The 6,000-nt window shown below is 42.6% G+C and overlaps 1 pseudogene; it reads right to left on the bottom strand.

Moving 5' to 3' along the window:
* Window positions 1–959: 959 nt before the first annotated feature.
* Window positions 960–1,078, bottom strand: LOC135051665 (5S ribosomal RNA; annotated as a pseudogene).
* Between the last annotated feature and the right edge of the window lie 4,922 nt (window positions 1,079–6,000).

The raw sequence follows: 6,000 nt of genomic DNA, 5'->3' as shown, positions 1-6,000 counted from the left end.
GGTTAATTGATTATAGTGATAAAGAGCAGCAAAAAGGGAGTCAAAATGTCACAGATAGGTGTACTTATTTAAAACTGTATGTCAGGTGTTAAGAATATGGTATTAATATGCAGTATAACATGTTTAAAATGTTAAAGTAACACGGAGCCGCGGACTTCCTGTCCGGGTCCCGTGTGACCTCATATCCGCCCCACATCCGGCGTCCTGTTTCGCAAAGTGCGCATGCGCCGGCTCCGTATGCCGGAAGACTTCCGTGCCTCTGCTGGGGATCCTTGATGCGGCGGACGAGTTCCTGTGTGCGTAGGGGAACACCGTCCTCCGGAGGCCATTCCCTTATCATAACTGTTCCTCAATGTCCTATTAGTTGCGGCGGCCATGTTTTTGGAGTCAGATACACATATAGAGGTTCCCAAAGTTCAATTTCTGGTCTGGAATATTGTCCTCAAGCCAGCACTTCGTACTTCTCCATATGCAGTCATATATAAAAGAAAGAATTGGGTCAGGGATTTGTAGTGGCACCGTTTTAATGTGAGCCACACCACACAGTAATAATAACATGTATACAGTAAATATATAGCAAAACAGGTGTACTGCATACCTGTATTTAGTAGTATTACTATGAATGACAAGGTGGAGAATTTATATAGAAGAGGCACAGTTGCCATAGCCGAATGTAGTAAAATATGCATACACTTTAAATAGTGTCACTTTGGTGTGAAAACATAGTTATACGAAAAAGAAGAAGAAATAGTAGTAAGAGCATTAGAATTTAGGACACAGTGATTTAAAAATAATAATATGAAGTCCTTTGTGGGAGTGGGAGAACCCCAAAAGGACTTAGTTAGAGAGATGGAGAGATGGTATTATATCAAAGTATTAAGTAGTACTGGAGCAGGTGGCGAGATGTATATACATATAACTAGTAGAGCATTCCTGCAGAATTTCTCCCGGCCTCTCCAAAGTTACAACACCCGGTCTTCTAGGGAGGTCTCCCATCCTTATACTAGCCGGGCCCAGCCTTGCTTAGCTTCCAAGATCAGACGGTATTGGGCGTCCCCAGGGTGGTATGGTTGTAATGATAATGTGGGAGCACTATGCATAAGCTCAAAATTAGCCGTATATACAGAAAATATCCAGGCCTGCATGCTAGGGTCTGAAAAGTGTAAACAAGTTACAAGACCATATCGGAAACAAGATGCTGAAAACAATTGTTTCCAGGCGAGAGTCAACATGGCGTGAGTGAAATACATATTCGAGTGGGGGGAAAGAAAAGCAATAGAGGGATATTAGAAGTGGGGCATGTCAATTGATGTCAATTGCTTTAAATCCTCTGTCCTTTTGAAAAGTTACAGCACCTGATCTCCCCTGGCGGTCTCCCAGCCAGGTACTGGTCAGGACCAGACACTGCTTCGCTTCCAAGATCGGCCGGAGTTGGGCATGTCCAGTGTGGTATGGCTGTAAAATTATTCAGGAGACAGGGATCTGGTGACACGTCCGAGGTGAGAGGTAAGGGGGGGGGGGAGGGGGGGGGAGGGGGGGGGGGCTAGTATCCATAAAGAGCTTACATCACAGGAAAGGTGCAATTTCATATCCTTCATTGAAGCCGTCTGGGTGCAGGGTGTTCAGTTCGTAGATCCAGAACATCTCTCTCCTGGACAGTAGGTTTGAGAGATCACCTCCTCTTTCTCCCAGGGATACCATTTCAATACCTTTGTAGGTTAGTGCCTCTGGGTCGGAATCGTGGTGTTGGTGAAAATGTCTTGATACAGCATGCGTTAGGACTTTATTCCTAACGTTTCTGACGTGTTCTTGGATGCGAAGTTTCAGTGCCCTTTTTGTTTTTCCAATGTACTTCATTTTGCATGGGCATTCCAGAAGGTAGATCACTGATGTTGTATTGCAGTTAATGAATTGTTTGATCCGATACTCTTTGTTGGTGTTGGTATTGAGAAAAGTTTTCCTGTTTTGGTGAAGATATCTACAAATGTTGCATCTGCCACATTTAAAACTGCCCACACACCTTGGCATGGTGTTTCTTGCTTCAGGGTTTCTTAGCATGCTGGGTGCCACAAGGTCCTTCAGGCTTTGAGATTTCCTAAAGACCAATCTTGGCTCTTTTGTGAGGTGGTCCTTCAGAATAGGGTCCATCTGTAAGATGTGCCAATGTTTCTTGAGTGTTTGTTTGATAAGATTCTCGTGTCTACTGTATGTGGTGATGAACTTCACTGTATCTTCTTTATTCTCCTTGGACTTATATTTGAGGAGGTCTCTCCTATCCAGATTCTTTGTTCTGGCAGTAGCTCCTTCCAGAAGTCGAGTGGGATACCCCTTCTCCCTAAACCTTTCCCGGTACACCTCGAGTTGTTTGTCTCTGTCTTCACTGGCTCCACAGTTTCGTGCTATTCTGTTGAATTGAGAGAAGGGGATGTTGTCCTTCCACTGTTGTTGGTGGTTACTTCTATAATGTACATAGCTATTCATATCAACCTTCTTGATGAAGTTGCTTGTGATGATGTCTTTACCTGAGTGTGTTAGGATTAGGTCCAGGAATTCGATTCTTTCGGTGTCATCCATGGCCGTGAAGCTGAGATTCATATCATTCTCCGAAATGTGAGTTAAAAATCTTTTAAAACTCGGCTGGTCTCCTTCCCACACGATTAAAATGTCATCAATATACCGTTTATAAAAAATGATGTTGTGCTGATATGGGTTGTTTGTAAAAACATATTTGTTCTCCCATTGTCCCATAAAAAGGTTGGCAAAGCTTGGTGCAAAAATGGTGCCCATAGCTGTGCCGCAGATCTGGAGATAAAATCCATCTAGAAACTTAAAATAATTGTGTTTTAGTATAAAATGCATGAGTTCGCATATAAAAAGCCTGTGTTCCTCCGTGATGAGATGGTCTTTGCTGAGAAATTCATTACACGCCTCAATCCCCTTTTCGTGTTCTATACAAGTGTATAGGGATTGCACGTCTATCGTGACCCATCTGTATGTGTCCTTCCACTGGAATGTGTCCATCATATTCAGGACCGATGTAGTATCCTTTAGGTAGGCCGGTAATTCCATCACATATTTCCTTAGGAATATGTCCACATATTCCGAGAGGTGTGAGGTCAGGGAATCAATCCCTGCCACAATGGGTCTGCCTGGGGGGTTGTCAAGGGATTTGTGTATCTTAGGGAGAAAGTAAAAGATGGGGGTGGTGGGGTTGGAATTAAGCAGGTACTGGTACTCCTCTTTTGTAATAATTTCACGCCTGAAGCCCTTAAGAAGCATTGTTCTCAGTTCTTCCACAAAGGACTCCTTCGGGTCATTGGCCAGTGGGGTGTATGAGGATCTGTCTCCTAGTAGTCTGTTTGCTTCTATGGTATAGGCTTCCCTATCCATGATGACCAACCCCCCCCTTTATCAGCCGCTTTTATAATGATACTCTTATTCTCCTGTAATCGTTTGATGGCTTCTGTTTCCCTATTAGTAAGATTTCTTTCCTTGATTGGTGTGATGTTGGCATCACAGAGGTCTTTTTTGACCAATTCATAGAAGAGTCCCACATTATGTCCCTTGGATTCCAGGGGGTAAAATTTGGAAGTGGGTTTTAAGCCTGATTTCGATTGTTCATAGTTTTGTATGACTGCATCCTCCTTTTTGAGAAAGTGGCGTTTGAGAGTAATCTTGCGTATGAATTTATTCAAGTCTATAAAGACATCAAACTTATTCATGCCCTTAGTCGGTGCAAATGAGAGACCCTTGTTCAGCAACGTAGTTTCGTGATTGGTCAGCGTGTGGCCTGAGAGGTTAAAAATGCCTTTTGATGTGGAAGATTCTAGTTTAGGTTCCGTCTTTTGAAAAGGCTTTTCCCTCCTGCCCCCGCGGCATCCTCTTCTTCTTCGAATCTTCTTTTCCTTGGTGATGCATTTGTGACTTTCCATCTTACGGCTGCTCTTGTCGTATTTTGACGGTGCTGGTTGGTACCGGGTGATAAAAAAGTTTCCTCCGTATTGGAGTCCATTCTCTGTAACGCTGAGAACCTGTTAGTGGTTCTGATCTGGTTTTCCTGGGTTTTATAACCTCTAGGTTTTTTTGGGACGGACTGCCAGTAATCCCTTTTTCCTTTTGGATCCTGTTGTCCTCCTCTGTTAAAACGACTCCAGTTCTTGATCATGTTATTTTCATAGTCATGCCTGTCTCTAGCAAATTTCCTTTCCTTATTTTTGATCACCTCCTCCTCTATGTGTTCAAGTTTTTTGTTGAGAACTTTCTCATTAATCCTGAAATCTTCTTTATCCTTATGGACCTCCATTTTTCCCTCAGCCTCTTTGATCTTTACTTCCAAATCTGAGATAATGCGTTTCTTTTCCGTAATCAAGAGTCTCATGAGGTTCATGGAGCAATTGTGTAACGTGTTGTCCCATTCCTTCATGAAATCCTGGTTGTCCAGTCCAAAGGTGGGCTGTTTAGAAATCCTAAGCCCCCTAGGAACTCGGTTGACACTGACATAGTGTTCTAGGCCTCTGATATCCCACCATGCCTTAACTTCCTTTGTCAATAATCTTTCTATGTCCCAAAACATTTCATCGAGATCATTAGTGGGATGGAATTACCGGCCTACCTAAAGGATACTACATCGGTCCTGAATATGATGGACACATTCCAGTGGAAGGACACATACAGATGGGTCACGATAGACGTGCAATCCCTATACACTTGTATAGAACACAAAAAGGGGATTGAGGCGTGTAATGAATTTCTCAGCAAAAACCATCTCATCACGGAGGAACACAGGCTTTTTATATGCGAACTCATGCATTTTATACTAAAACACAATTATTTTAAGTTTCTAGATGGATTTTATCTCCAGATCTGCGGCACAGCTATGGGCACCATTTTTGCACCAAGCTTTGCCAACCTTTTTATGGGACAATGGGAGAACAAATATGTTTTTACAAACAACCCATATCAGCACAACATCATTTTTTATAAACGGTATATTGATGACATTTTAATCGTGTGGGAAGGAGACCAGCCGAGTTTTAAAAGATTTTTAACTCACATTTCGGAGAATGATATGAATCTCAGCTTCACGGCCATGGATGACACCGAAAGAATCGAATTCCTGGACCTAATCCTAACACACTCAGGTAAAGACATCATCACAAGCAACTTCATCAAGAAGGTTGATATGAATAGCTATGTACATTATAGAAGTAACCACCAACAACAGTGGAAGGACAACATCCCCTTCTCTCAATTCAACAGAATAGCACGAAACTGTGGAGCCAGTGAAGACAGAGACAAACAACTCGAGGTGTACCGGGAAAGGTTTAGGGAGAAGGGGTATCCCACTAGACTTCTGGAAGGAGCTACTGCCAGAACAAAGAATCTGGATAGGAGAGACCTCCTCAAATATAAGTCCAAGGAGAATAAAGAAGATACAGTGAAGTTCATCACCACATACAGTAGACACGAGAATCTTATCAAACAAACACTCAAGAAACATTGGCACATCTTACAGATGGACCCTATTCTGAAGGACCACCTCACAAAAGAGCCAAGATTGGTCTTTAGGAAATCTCAAAGCCTGAAGGACCTTGTGGCACCCAGCATGCTAAGAAACCCTGAAGCAAGAAACACCATGCCAAGGTGTGTGGGCAGTTTTAAATGTGGCAGATGCAACATTTGTAGATATCTTCACCAAAACAGGAAAACTTTTCTCAATACCAACACCAACAAAGAGTATCGGATCAAACAATTCATTAACTGCAATACAACATCAGTGATCTACCTTCTGGAATGCCCATGCAAAATGAAGTACATTGGAAAAACAAAAAGGGCACTGAAACTCCGCATCCAAGAACACGTCAGAAACGTTAGGAATAAAGTCCTAACGCATGCTGTATCAAGACATTTTCACCAACACCACGATTCCGACCCAGAGGCACTAACCTACAAAGGTATTGAAATGGTATCCCTGGGAGAAAGAGGAGGTGATCTCTCAAA

Source organism: Pseudophryne corroboree, chromosome 2 (assembly GCF_028390025.1).
Source record: "Pseudophryne corroboree isolate aPseCor3 chromosome 2, aPseCor3.hap2, whole genome shotgun sequence".
Lineage (NCBI taxonomy): Eukaryota > Metazoa > Chordata > Amphibia > Anura > Myobatrachidae > Pseudophryne > Pseudophryne corroboree.
This window is presented reverse-complemented; position numbering and strand designations above follow the sequence as displayed.